Consider the following 16020-nt stretch of genomic DNA (forward strand, 5'->3'; position numbering starts at 1 on the left):
GTGTCGAAGGGAGTGTCAAAGGGAGTGTCGAAAATTGTACCTTGATCTTCAGGATGTTACTTTAATTATGTTATCTTGAACAAATTATGTATAAAAGGAGCATAAGAAATAAACTCGGAGAGACAGTTGTGAGATCTGTTCTCCCTCCTGCACCCTGTCTGTCTTCTCTTTTTTCTCAGTCCCCGCTCCCCCATTCAGGTACCTGGTTTGACTTGGTCAGCTGGTTTCCGACAAAAGAATGCTCAGAAGCCACTTAAGTCTCTGTTTGACAAAGCCTACACACCTAAACATGATGCCAGGAGGAACAATGGGGGTGTCTACTTTCATGTTTGCCGAGTTTCCTACAAGTCCCTCTTATGGGTGAAATTCAAAACTGAACTTCACTGGCAAGGGAGTGTGGGAAATGCAGTTTCTAAGTTTTGCAATACAGATGAGAGCTGAAAAGATGTTGAATGTGACTTTGTAGCTTGGTTATGAAAATTTTATGACCTGAATAGAGGCCTTCTCCTCAGAGCAAGTGTCTGTAGCCTTCCCAATCCTCGTATAATGCTCTACCCTGGGATCCTTCTGGCTTGTCTGCAGGCCTTAGCTGACAAGGAAGTAGTCTTTTATGACTCAGTGGAAGAAATTGTGATGAATGAAGAATAAAAAATATGGTAAAAGAACATCCCTTTTCTTTAAAATTTGGTGATAACCCATGATCTGGGGTGGCCCAGCCTAACTGTACAGTGGCTTCCAGAAGTAACCTGACCAGAAAGGAAATATTTCATCATTAATAGACTTATTCTGGGGACACACACACTGGATGAACAAAACCGTTTCATGATAGCCAGTGTGTAGCTCCCTAACAATTATGCGCAGTTTAATGCTTCACACATGACAGTGAGAAAGGAGAATTTGGAGGTTTTGGCTTGGTAGTGGAAAGACTGAAATAGAAATCAAAACCAACCATGAAGGAAAAGCAAACAGGGCACGTTATATGCCCCAGAACCCTTGTATTATTGTAGCAGAAAACATCCAGTAATATTCTTGTTTTTGACTATATAAAACATCCTCCTACACTGTATCTTTCTGGAGAGTTCAACCCAGGCTTGCATCTCCATGGACATCATTAGGAAGGCTATGGGCTTTCTTGGAAGAAAATCTCAGTATGCACTTACTTAGTGCTTCAGATGACCACACCATCTGTCTATGGGACATCGGTGCTGTTCCAAAAGAGGGAAAAGCTGTGAATTTGAAGACCATCTTTACAGGGCATAGAGCAGTAGTAGACATTTCCTGGCATCTGTTCCATGAGTCTCTGTTTGGGTCAGTTACTGATGATCAGAGACTTAAGATCTGGGATACTCATTCAAACAATACTTTCAAACCAAGCCACTCAGTTGATGCTCACACTGCTGAAGTCTTTATAGTGAGTTCAATCTTGCCACAGGATCAGCTGATAAGACTGCTGTCTTATAGGATCTGAAAAACCTGAAACTTAAGTTGCATTCCTTTGAATCAGGAATCAGGAAGGATGAACTGTTCCAGGTGCAGTGATCACCTCACAATGAGAATATTTTGGCTTCTGGTGGTACTGATCACAGACTGACTGTCTGAGATTTAAGTAAAACTGGAAAAGAACAATCTCCAGAAGATGCAAAAGGTGGGTCACTAGAGTTGTTTATTCATGGTGGTCACGCTGCCAAGATATCTGATTTCTCCTGGAATCTCAATGAACCTTAAGTGATCTGTTCTGTATCAGAAGACAATATTATGCTAGCATGACAAATGGCAGAAAACATTTATTATGATAAAGACCCTGAAGAAAGCATGGATTCAGAAGAGCAGAGGTCTTAGATATGTCTGCACTTCTTGTGATTTTACACACCCCTATTTTTCTTCTCAATCCTGATATTGATTTAACACTGGTTTTGAAACACAGACTTTGTTCAACTATCCCTCTATGATACAGACCATTAACAATGCTATTTGTCACACTAATAGGGTTTTCTAATTATTAACTGGGGGACTCGATCCAGGAAAGCCACAGACATATTTAAATTTTCCTCAGGAAATTTCTAGTAACAAAGATCTAAAGTAGCCACTGAAAGGAGAATATTCTGTGTGGTTATTTTGTTTTTCTTCTTATGCTATATCCCCAAGTTTTACAGACTCATTTAAGTAAAGACTAGAAGTAAAGAATAGAAGGAGGTGAGATAGGTGTCTGAGCCATGAAGTATAAGTACTGCAAGATGTCATTAGCATTCAGGAAATAGGGGAGATTAAAGTTATATAAATTCTTACTCTAAAATCTTCACACCTGACTTTCTAGGATGCACATTTTCCGATGCAGACTTGTCTCTTCTGTTTCTTGTGTTAAGTCAAAACTACGTGTTCATTTTTCCTTACCTATTTTTGCTTGTTAGTGTATTTCTTGAGCTGTTTTCATATTATTATTATTTTTTTCTTTTTTGTGAAATGTTTTTTTAAAAGAACATCAAGTTGTAAAGATTTATGTTTTTACCTGACAATTATACCACAGAGAGACTGTCCAATTAAGGTGAAAAGAGTGAACCAACAGATTATATTTGTTTTTAAAAATTAAATTAATCTTGGATAATAGTTGTTTTCTTTTCTTTTCTTTTCCTTTCTTTTAGGAATTAGTACTTGACCACTAGTTTGATACCATCTTTATTTTGGGTGACCTATTTCACCAGCAGTCCTGTTACTCTCCATACTTAACTGTGTAAGTGCTTATAATGGAATAAATTGCTTTTCTACATAAAAAAGAAAATCATATGACCCAATTCATGTAAAGCACTTACAAAAGTACCTGGTCTATAGTTAGAGAACAATAAGTGTTAGCTGTCATTATGATGTCTAGATCACATGAGCCTAAGATGCCAGAAATTGAAGTACCTACTTTCTTCCTAAATAGTACATTCTAAAGCTGCGCCTTCACCCTTGCATTCAAGCATCCATACGTATATCATTCATTCAATACTTATTGAATAATCACCTACCATACAACATATAATGCTACTTCCAGGGATACAGTGGTGAAGAAAGCATATTTGTTCCCAACCCTCAGAGAATTGACTGTCTCAGTGGGAAGAAAGACATGTACACAGGCAACATTATTGTGTGAATTTATATTTGCCTAGTCCTTAAGTTTATAAAGCACTTTACACACTTTAAATTTATCTTATTCTTGAGCATATATTACCTCATATCATCTTCTAAATAATGAGATAATCAAACAGGCATTATTATCAATATTATAAAACTGACATTTTTACACATGATGAAAAGATTTTGAGAGGCTGTGATATTATCAAGGTCAACAGTTAGTGACAGGACTGGGATAAAAATACAATTTTTCTAGACATTGTGATCATTTCACAGTGTATATAAATAACAAATCATTATGTTGTACACCTGAAACTAATGTTATATGTCAATTATACCTCAATTTAAAAATTAAATTAATTTTTTAAAAAGAATACAATTCTGTCCAGTTTTCCCAGCACCACTTGTTGAAGAGACTGTCATTACTCCAGAGTATATTTTTACCTCCTTTGTCATAGATTAGTTTACCATATAAGTGAGAGTTTATTTCTGGGTTCTCTATTCTGTTCCATTGATCTACATATCTGTTTTTGTGTCAGTAACATGTTGTTTTGATTATTATAGCTTTGTAGTATAGTTTGAGATCAGGGAGCATGATACCTCCAGCTTTGTTCTTCTTTCTTAAGATTGTTTTGACTATTCATGGTCTTTTGTGGTTCCATATAAATTCTATATGAATTATTTGTTTTGGTTCTGAGAATTACATTGGTATTTTGATAGGAATTGCACTGAACCTTAAAATGCTTTGGGTAGAATGGTTAGTTTAATAATATTAATCTTTCCAATCTATGAGTACAATATAGTCTTCCATTTATTCGTGTTCTCTTTAATTTCTTTCCTCAATGTCTTATAGTTTTCAGAGTACAGGTCTTTCACCTCCTTGGTTAAGTTTATTCCTAGATGTTTTATTCTTTTTGATGCAATCGTGAATGGGATTGTTTTGTTCATTTTTCCTTCTAATTGTTTGTCATTAGTGTATAGGAACGTGACAGATTTTAGTATGTTAATTTTGCATCCTGCTACTTTACTGAATTCATTTATTAGTTCTTGTATTATTTTATATATATATATATATATATATATATATAATCATTTTGGGAAAAAAACTGGACAGATACATGCAAAGAAAATGAAACTGGACCATTCTTTTATACCATATACAAAAAATAAACTCAAAAAGGGGTTAAAGATTTAAATGTAAGACCCGAAACTATAAAATTCCTAGAAGGAAACATAGAAAATAAACTATTTAATATCAGTCTAAGTAATATCCTTTGGGATATGCCTCCTTAAATAATGGAAACAAAAACAAAAATAAACACACGAGACTACATCAAACTAAAACCTTCTGCACAATGAAGGAAACCTTCAATAAAACAAAAAGCCAACCTATTATATGGGACAATATTTTATTAATGATATATTCAATAAGAGGTTGATATACAAAATATATAAGAAACTCATATAACTCAATAATAAAAAAACATACAAACAAAAAAACAATTTGATCAAAAAATGAGGACAAGCCATTTCCCTAAAGAAGACATACAGACAGCCAAAGGGCATATAGAAACATACTTAACATCACTAATCATCAGGGAAATGCAAATCAAAACCATATTGAGATACCATCTCACACTATTTAGAGTGGCTGTTATTAATAAATCAACAAACAACAAGTGTTGTTGAGAATGTGGAGAAAAGAGAACAGTTGTGCAATGTTGGTGAGGTTAAAAGTTGGTGCAGCCACTATGGATAACAGTATGGAAGTTCCTCAAAAAATTAAAAATAAAACTATCTTATGACCCAGCAATTCTACTTCTGGGTGTTTATCCAGAGAAATCTGAAACACTAATTGAAAAAGATATATGCACCCTTGTGTTCACTGCAGCACTATCTACAATAGCCAAGATATGGTAGCAACCTAAGTGCCCATCAATAGACTATTAAATAAAGAAAAGGTAGAACATATACAATGGGATGTTCCTTGGCAATAAAAAAGAATGAAATCTTACCATTTGCGACAACATGGATGAACCTAAAAGGATGCTATGTGAAATAAGTCAGACAAAGAAAGACAAATATCATAGAATCTCAATTATAGCTGGAATCTGAAGAACAAAATAAACAAGCAAGCAAAACAAAAACACACTCATAGATACAGAGAACAAACTGATGAGGGGTAGGGGCTGGGAGACTGGGTGAAAAAGGTGAGAGGATTGGGAAATACAAATTGGTAGTTGCAAGGCAGTCATGGGGTTATAAAGTACAGCATAGAGAATATAGTCAATAGTATTGCAATAACTATATATAGTGCCAGGTGGGTACTAGACTAATCAGGAGAATCACTGCGTGAATTGTACAAATAAGCACTATGTTGTATACTTGAAAATAATGTAAAATAATATAGAATGTTAACTCGAAAAAATAAATAAAAAGTCAACAAACAACATGTATTGGCGAGGATGTGAAGAAAAGGAAAACCTTGTGCTCTGTTAGTAGGACTGCAAACTGGTGCAGCCCCTATGGAAAAAAGTATGGAGATTCATCGAAAAATTAAAAATGATATCATACAACCCACCAATTCCACTTCTGGGTATTTATCCAGAGCAAATGGAGACACTAATTTGAAAAGATATATGCATCTTTGTGTTCATTGCAACATTATTTACAATAGCCAAGAAGATATGGAAGCAACCTAGGTGTTCATCAATAGATGAATGGATAAAGAATATATATACATACACACACATATAATGGAATATTATGCATCAATAAAAATAGAATGAAATCTTGCCATTTAAAATGACATGGAGACCTAAAGGGTCTTATGCTAAGTGAAATAAGTCAGACAGAAAAACAAAACAAAATAAATAAAACAAAACAGACTCATAGAAACAAAGACCAAAGGGATGGTTACCAGAAGGAAGGTGGTGGGAAGATGGGTGAAAAGGGGAAAGGGAATATAGTCAATAATGTTGTGATAAGTTTACATGGTGACAGATGATTACTAAAATTAGTGAAGTGACTATACTGTAAGGTATAAAAATGTCAAATCACTATATTGTACTCTTCGAATTAATATAATCAATATAAGGTTGCATACCAACTATATTTATACACTTAAATTTAAAAATTAGGAAAAGATTAAGAAATTGTATAGAAGAGAATACAATTCTGATACCCAGATGCTCTTTCTAATGGGAACCTGATGGGTTCAGGAAGTCCTTGGAAAAGAGGAGTAGGAAGGAGGCAAAATTGTTGCTGAGGAGAGAAAGGAAGAAAACAACATTCTCAGACTGTCTAGGTTAAAAATTTGACTCTGACACTTACTAGCTTATATGACCTTGAGCAACTTTCTGCTTCAATCTTCTTATGTATAACAGGAAGACACTTATAGGACTGACCTCAGAGGGTTATTAAGATGATTAAATCAGTCGATATAAATAAAATGCTGAGAACTATGTCTGGGACATAAAAAGTCTTCAATAAACATTACCTATTATTATTATTGTTATTATAGGTTTATTATTATTATTATTATTATTATTATTATTCAATTCTCAATTGACTAAAACGTGATTGGTGCTCATCTCACTGGATGTCTTCTCGCTCTCCTCTTTTTTCCCCACCAGTAACTGTTTCTAGTTAAATGTGGGCAGCAGGTCAAGCACTTTTTTAGTACAACATCATGATGGAATGAGAAAAGCATATGATTAGACGTCAGGAAGTCTGGATTCTATCCTAATTTAACTTTGTATGTTAAACACACAATCATGTATTATCAAATTGTACACAAGAAATATAATTTTATTAACATATAATTTTATAAACCAATGTCACCCCAATAAATTCCGTCATTAATGAACTATGAAACTCTGGGCGAATCAGTTAACCTCTCTGGAATGCATATGTCAAACAGGGAAATCTATTCCTTAAACTACCTCAGAATGTTTGAAAGATCGAGTGAGATCATAGATGTTAGATGTTAAAAAGTTAAAAGCACATTACAAATACTGCATGATGGGTTTTCATGATCCTCAAAGTTAGCCTCTATATCTTCTTCTCACATTGATAATCACTCACTAAATCTTATTGATTCTTGCTTTAAAATGTCTTCCAAATTTATCCCCTCTTCTCTGTCTTCACTGCATCTTTCCTAATTCACAGCCTCATCAACCCTTAACAGAACAAATGTAACAAACTCCTATTTTTTCTAGTTCAGCCTTATCTCTTTCTGAATTAGCTATCCAATCAATGTCTCCATAGTGAGTTATCCAAAGGGAAAATATCATCATGTTAATCCCCACCTCTACAATCCCACTCTGAGATGAGAAACTCCCAGTGGCTCCCCATTGCATCTATGCCATTATATATTCTGCTTTCTCTGCCTGCAGTGCCCTTTCTATCTTCTATGCCTGGTAAAATCTTAGTCATCCTTCAAGAGCCAGATCTATTGTCATCTCCTCGGTGAAGCCCTCCCCAAAGTTCATCCCATTCTATTTAGACCATAAGCTTATTGAGAGCAGGAAATTAGTTGTTTTTATTTTTTATCTCTATCTCCATAGAATAGTTTCTGGCACAGAGTATATGCACAATAAGAATAGGTTGAATGAATAAGTGTTAAACCAATACTTCTCAGACTATCTGTAGTAAAAGAGTTGTTTTTTAAATTTCCAAACTGTTACAAACTGATATTTTATAAGATACAATAAAAATGTTATGACAACATATATATTTTTTAAAGTTACTAAACGTTTTCTCACTTATTAAATTTATTGGGGTGACATTGGTTTATAAAAATTATATGTTAATAAAATTATATTTCTTGTGTACAATTTGATAATACATGATTGTGTGTTTAACATCCAAAGTTAAAGTTTCTTCTATCACCATATATTTACCCTTTACACTTATCTACCTGCCCCCCCCCCATCTTTCCCTCTGGTGTCTATGAGTTTTTGTTTGTCTTTTTCATTTGTTGCTTTCAGTTTTATATCCCTCATATAAATGAAATCATGTGGTTCTCAACTTTCACTCTCAATTCTGTCCTTATCTCATTGCAAACATTTTGAGTAGCACTCAGCTAGAGTATTTGCAAAAAGTGCTTCACTCCTAGCCTTTAAAATATTAGTCTCTAAGTTAGAAATTTTAACAAGTATACACATAAAAAATAAACAAGTAAAATACATATTCAGAGCACAACTGGACAATCAATACATAAAATAGAATTGTTGTACTTGGGTGCATGCATAGATAAAGTAAATCAATGAGGCAGTGAATGATATGATGCAGGGTTACCTGACAGCAGCAGTTTTTATGGCACCTCAAAACTAATCTAGGAAAGTTTTAGAAAAAAATGGAATTTCCAGAAACTATTCAAATCAAAGGTGGCTGTGATAGGTTGGGAGAAGTAAGAGAAAAGTGAACATAAAGAGGAGACATCTAATAAACACTGTTTATAGAATTTTATTGACTTGAAAGCTTGAATTGTCAGCTTTCATAGAGTCCCAATAGATTGTGGCCACTCCTCATTTCTGTTCATTACCTTTTTGAGTTACTGTTTGGAAACCCTCCCAAGAAACAGAGGACTCTGAGTAATCACCCTAGAAAAGGCTCTACTTCCTGGTAACTTAAGAGAAGAAATGAAGCCGATGGTGTTAGTCAAAATTTTATTTTATTGTCACTAATAAAGTATTGGACTTAGTGGACAAAAACTACTTGTATTTTAATGATTGTTAAAATTACATTCCTGAGTGAATATATAGCTTCAACTCAGTAGCAGGATTTATTTTCCTTTTTAAGAGCCTGGTCCCTAAAGTATCCTCAGTGATGTCCCTTTTTTGGAACCAGAATGAATAAACTCAGAAAACAGCAGCAGAAAAATGTTTAAGACTTTTCTCTCTTTCTTCTTTCGTTCATATTTTGGAACATTTTGATTCCTGGTTTCTAAAATGCTTAGCAGGATCAAGATACAACCCATTATAAGAGCAAGTAAACAAAACGTACCCTGACAAGAAGGAAAAAAGCCTTATTTATCTCTTGGGAAAAAAAAAAGTCAACATATATATGTAGAATGGTCAGTTTTAACATGGACATCCCAGGATGCACCCGTAACTCACTCTGCTTGAAAGACTACAACATTTTAGTGAACTGATGATCATGTATCACATAAGGGACTATAACAACACAACTCTTCAATACCTTACTGTTTTTTTGGGGGGGGGCGTGTTACTCTTTGTTGTTTGTTTTTCTGTTATTCAGATGAGTAAAATCAGTTCAATTAAAAAGAATATTGGGTTCTTGCCATGTGTCAGGAACTGAGCAAAGTACCAGAGTTATAAAAACAAATTAAATGCAAATTCTGCTTTCAGAGGGCTCACAGTATAATTTGATCTTATTGCCTTTTTTCTGCCTTCATTTATTGAATTGTTTTTCACCCTTCGGACAAGACAGACAACCAATTTGGCTACATTTTCATGGGTGTTACTTCCCAAGTGAGGCTTGATTTAAAAGTAATAATACTAATATGTATAGAGCACAAAAGCCCTAGATTTTTTAATTGAGAAAATTATTTTACAATTGGTGTAAACATGTTAAGGAAATTACAAATGTCACACAGTGAATCAATGATGGATCCAGGATTCAAACTTTGATCCAGAGTCCATACTCTTAACTACCACTCTACAATGCTTAGTATGGATAATGGAAATTCCTATCTGTAAGCACTATCCATTCCGATAAGAATATTTTGAGCTCCTGAGAGCTCTGAGAACAAGAGATACTCTGTTTATCCCTTGATTTTAGTAATACAAATTAAATGAATCCTTCTGGTTAGCATGCTCTTACATGGTAGGTGGGATGAGGAAGGACCTCTTTGAGAAATCTGTGTGAAGAAAAGCCTTGAAGTGTGTCCAAAATATTTCTGAAAGATCAAAAATCTGTGAATATGTGTGTATTGCTTCATATGTATAGTTAATTTAGGAAGATTCAGGCCTACACATCGCTAAAACATTGACTTATTACATAAAAATATATATGCTTAGTCTAGCGAGATTCACCTAAATCTTGTAAAGGCAAAAATGTGTTCTTTGTTTTCAGCTATTTATACTTGCATTTATTTTGAGACCTTTAGGACTATAAGATTCAAGTCAAAATATGGCTTTATAGATTAAAAATGTTGCCATTCTAGTGTGAAATTTAATAACCCTTGAAAAAAATTTATTGCCCTAAAAATTCCATTTTTGTAGAGCTAATAGAATCTATGGTTGTGTTGTCACTATTTCATATTTCATAAAGATAAGATGACCTGACTTCTGCCTCAGTCTCAGTCTTATAACTACTCCAAGAAGACTTTTTCTCCCTTTGAATTGATTCTGTTTTCTGACTCCAATTCTTGAAATATACAGAATGAAAAGAGCCTTCTAATTCTCATTAAAGTAGTCAAGGGCCTGCTTGTAGAATCACTCTGTGTAATAAGTAAAAACAACTGTAGTTAGAAGCTTGGAAACAGCTAAGTATTTTTTCAGTTTATTTTTTCTTGGCTCTGCTTTCTATTCAGAGCCCCCTTATCCTATAGTATTAGGTTTTATCAAGAATACTGTTATATACTCTTACTCTACCTCTTGAATTGCTTGTCCATAAAGGTCTTGTAACTTCTGAGATCTGGATTATTCCCCAGGTAGAAAATCCAAAGAAATTACCTACTTCATTAGCCTGGATGGTCTTTTCTGTTGCTCAGCTCCTAAGACAAATCTCCCTATCTATGGCCTGCTCTCACTAAGGCCGGACACCTATCCCATGAGTCTGAAAATATATACTATAAATGTCCCAAATCCTGATTTGTGACTATAAATTGATGGGAATCTTATACACAATCCAGAAAAGGCTCTTGACCTGAATAATGAACTGGTCTGTGATGACGTTCATTTTTCATAGCACTAGACCAAAGTAAATAAAAATTTGAATGGATGAAAAAGGTGAAAATACATATTTTCAGATTCTAGATAATACCCTATAATACTTTCCCTCCAGACAAAGAGTAAATTGTAGGGCTAAAAAGTACAAGATATTTCTGAGCTTTGGGGCATTAATAAGACTGAATACTATGAGATATTGATTGTTTCTCATCATAGGCTTTTTATCTTCAAACATTTATTTCCTTCAGCAAATGTCGTTTCAGTCAAATCAATGTCGTTTCAGTCAAATCAATTTCATGACACTGGGCAAGATGGAAAAGCCAAACAACTGGCCTTGATTTATCCAATAAGCATGCATTGAATACATATTTTGCGGGTTCACACCATGCACTTTATGAGGTGGTAAAAAATAAGCAGTGCACCAGAGAGTTAGGGATTCTTCACTCTTAGAGCTTACAATTAAGTAAGGGAGCAGGAATTAAACAATCACACAAGTATATTAATGCAAACTGTGATAAGAGCCATGCACAAATTTAGAGTGCTATGAACAATTGTGAGAAAGAAATCTGATCTAGTTTGGTGGTGTTAAGGAAGGCTTTTTAAATGAAGTTTCTTTTAGGCTGACATGTTCTAGGAGTTCACCAAGCAGAAAAGGGAGGAAGAATATTTCCAGCAGAGAGAATACAATGTGCAAAAGTCCTGAGATGGGAATAAGCTTAGGGTGATTCATAAAGACAGTATGGCTGGAACATGGTGAGCACAAGATGAGACAGTAAGTTAAGTTTAGGGTCAGATCATTTAGAGTCTTGTATGTCATGCTAAATAGGGTGGATTTTACTTCAAATGTAATTAGAAGCCCTGAGTAATTTTAAGCATGGGCAGGATACAGTCATAATTATGTAAGTTAGTAATAGTTCTTTCTGTCTGCTGTGTGGAGAATAGACTATAGAGAGGCAAGAATGGAAGAGGGAGACCTATTTGGGCAGCTCATGTATTTGTCTAGATGAGAGATGACAGTGGCTCTGACTAGATAACTGTTGGCTGTAGATATGGTTTGGTAAGCAGATTTGAAATATATTTAAGAAGAAGAGCCAGTGAGACTTAGTGATTGGTTGGATGTGCAGGGTAAGAAAAAAATGAAAATAAACTGGACACACATTTTATGTCATGAAAATGGACCAGTTAAGACAAATTTCTGGCTAATATCCAGAAATTAAGAATAATTAGTAACAATTAGTAATTCTGTAATTCAGAGATCTGATTACATATAAGCAGTAAAGTATCATATTCTTTAAGGGGAGTGTTCAAAGCACATTTCAGGTGGAGCCCAACCCCCCTTATTTTATAAGATGGAAAAATTAAGACTTATAATAGATTGGGCTACTTTGCAATCAATCTTGTGCTGTGTATGAATGCTTCATCTTCCAAATTAGAACATAAACTTTCAAGCAGCGTCACTTGTTTCAGAGACATCACTTTCTAATAGGACCTGATATAAGACTGAGAACATAGGAGATGATGAATATTCCCCAAATTAAAATGAATTATTTTTTTTTCTTTTAAGCAGATAGAACAAAATGAATGTTTCAATTAGTGATAATGGCAAGGAAGTGACAGAGTTCATACTTCTGAGTTTGTTTAATCATTCAAAATCCCCAATTGCATTTTATTGTACCATGATAACAGTCTACCTGATTACATTGGTAGATAACAGTCTTATCATTGTCATGGTTATGTATTTTTTTTTCCCCTAAGCAACATGTCCTTCAATATCTACTATTCTAGCAACTCAGTGTCTTTTTTATTGTTCATTGGTTTAAGAGACGGCCCCACCATTTCCCATACTAACTGTTATACTAAGATTACCATCACTTTTTTTCTGGGGATGACAGAGTGTCTCCTCCTTGCTGTCATGGCTTATGATAGATCTGTTGCAATCTCGAATCCCCTGCTTTACATCATGATTGTGAACAACCAGGTCTGTACACAGTTGGCCATGGTGACCTGGGCCGGTGACTTCTTTTTAGCAATAATACCAACCCTTGCAATTCCTGACCATTTTTGTGGACACAATATCATCAACCATTTTATATGTGAGATCCAGAACCTGTTGAAGCTCTTTTGTTCAGACACCCTAGTCAGAATTATTCTTGGTCTAGTCATTGGCATATTCACACTGCCTCCCTCTGTCCTTTGCCTTCATCATTATCTCCTATATTTGCGCTGTAGTTGTCATACAGAGGATTCACTCTGCAGAGTCCAGGCTCAAAGCTTTCTCTATCTGTGGATCCCATATGACTGCGATCACCATGTTTCATAAGACAGCTATCTACATGTACCTGAAACCCCAGACAAGGGAGTCCCAGAACCAGGCTAAAGTCATCTCTGCATTTTATGATGTTGTAACCTCTATGTTGAAACTCCTACATTTACATCTTGAGGAACGAGGATATGAAAGATGTCATAAGAAAAATAATAAGGAAGAGTCCTAAAAGGGATCTGAATAGCCCATGGAGGCTCATCTAATCAACAGCAACATTGACTTGTAAAAATAACAAGGTAGAACTACTACACAATATTTTAGTAAGGCAATTAGTTTCAAATGCATTTTTTCTATTTATGACAGTCATATGATAAAGAATATCCTCTCACTGAGAAAAACATGTTAAAAATTTACAATGCCTTTCATTTAAGTAATAAATTATACAAGGCAATCTTGTGGAAGAGTCTATAAAACAAAATAATAATTAGTACATTTTATTCCTTAGTAGTTTGATTTTGTTTTACTAAATGAGAAATATTTCAACATTCTAAGATTCTTTTTTATAAATGATAAAGAGCAAAGTTGCAAAATGGACAATTCTTATCTCAATGGTTTTCATATGAGTATATCATAACCCAGGCTTCAGAATGATAGATACAAATGAGTAGAGAGTGATATAAGACTTCCACATAGAAGGTTCTCTGCTGAAGCAAGGAATCCTTCAACACTGTGTAGATACTGAGGGCCAGAACTGATGACCCTATGGAATTTCAAATTGCATGTATTGATCAGTAGAAAGGGTCCCATTTTCTCTGTCAATGTATACCACTCCTGGATAATTGCATGCAACTTCCAAAGTTTTTTACCTCAGACATGGAGAAACTTTAACTCAGGAAAAACTCCTTGAAAACAAGCTACTGTGTAATGAATTATTAAATTATAAAAATTAAAATGTTTATTATTTTAACATACTTGGATGGGGGTAAGAGAAGAAATGAAAAGCTACCTATAATCCAAATACTCAATGAGGCTTGCATGGTTTTCAAATCTAGCAGACATGTATTTAAGTCTGGTACTCACAGTCGTGTGGGATTTAGTTAATTAACTTCCCTCTTAAACTCCAATTTTCTCATCTTCAAAATTGTAGTTATGAGAGTGCCTACCTCACAAACTTGTTTTGAGAATTAAATGAGATATTACCTGTGTGGCACATGGTGGACAGTGACTACATCAGCCAAAAAAAAATGTCAATTTACTCTCTAACATCAATACCCATCGTATGAGTGTTCATTTGCTTATGTCTGTAACAATAATGACTATCACTTAATAATGACCCATGATAATATAATAGACTGAAAAAAATTATTTCTGTTGTCTTAATTTGAATTTACTTATTAGAAATAAGGTTGAATGTGTTTTCCATGTTTATTGGTTATTTGCATTTTGTTGGTTCAAAATTACAATGAACCAGTCCAATTTTGGAAACAAAAAAAATGCTGCATTCAGTGACATATGATTAATAAAAAGCCTTCCAATTTTTTCAGCATTGATTGACTCCATCATTGTTTTCAGATACATTCCAACAGATAGATCTCCAGTTTGATTTATTCAATTTCACTCTGGTAAGCACTATTAATACCTAATTGTTTGACAACAGAAGCTGATGGGAGACTACTATAAATGAAAATGAGAACAAACCATGGAAAACACAACAGAGAACTCTTTAGAAAGGAATCTATGGAGTTATGCAAATTTTGTTGTAATCTTATCAATTTAACCTTGAACAAATCTCTTGTGTTTCCAGTACTTCTCACTTAACCTAAAACACTCCTGAAACTAAAAGAAAGGTGCTGGTAACCAAAGAGCAAGACATGGTGAGCAAAAACAGTCAAAAACTAGAAGGAGAAAACAAATATGATTCCTCAAAAGGAAAAATTAAAAAAAGAAAAACAGCAAAGCTGACACTTATTGGAGTTTGATCATTTTCATTAGAGACTAAGGAGAGGTAAAGAACAAGCAATGAGATGTGCCTTTTGCTGACAGAGAGAAATTTATTGGGGAGAGGCAGGGACCATTTTAGTTACAAGAAAAAATTAGACAGGTAAACTAATGTCTTCTCTTTTGATTACCTCAGGAAGAATTTATTCAGGGGCTCTCTCTAGAGAGAAATATGCTATATCTGGAAGAGGAAAACAAGCTACAGGAAGACTTCTGACATGAAGTCAAGACAGAAAGAGTAAGGGATTATAAAAACAACTAATCAGAGATATGTGCATGAGGAGCCTTTATGTTTACTCTTTATTGTGGAAATTGTCTTCTTCAAACATTCTGTGTTGCTAAATAAATAAGTTTGAGTTGTAACAAACAAGCAATACTTTGGAACTACCTATGCCTTGGGAAACTTTTAAAAATTTCTTATCTCTGCCAAACAGCACCTACGACTTGCAGCTGACAAACTGCCTCCCTACACACCATTTCCTCATAAGATGTACCAAAATCACAAAGCAACATCTTAAAAGTTTGAATCGACCACTTAAAAATCAACAGGACTGAGAGAATAGCTCTGTGCTGTTTATTGATAGCAGCAGAATGATGAAATGGACTTGAGAGACATAACCACAAATTTTCCTAGAAGGGTTTAACAGAAAGTAATTTAACATTTGAAAAAGACTAAGACTTAACATTGTTTTTATTAAAACTATTGGGGTGACACCGGTTAATAAAATC

General features: G+C 34.4%; 1 pseudogene; it reads left to right on the plus strand.

Annotated features, from left to right (window-relative positions):
• The first annotated feature begins 546 nt into the window (after positions 1-546).
• Positions 547-1839, plus strand: LOC102898371 (annotated as a pseudogene).
• Positions 1840-16020: the final 14181 nt, after the last annotated feature.

This window comes from Pteropus alecto, unplaced genomic scaffold (assembly GCF_000325575.1).
Source record: "Pteropus alecto unplaced genomic scaffold, ASM32557v1 scaffold390, whole genome shotgun sequence".
In the NCBI taxonomy this organism is placed as follows: Eukaryota; Metazoa; Chordata; class Mammalia; order Chiroptera; family Pteropodidae; genus Pteropus; species Pteropus alecto.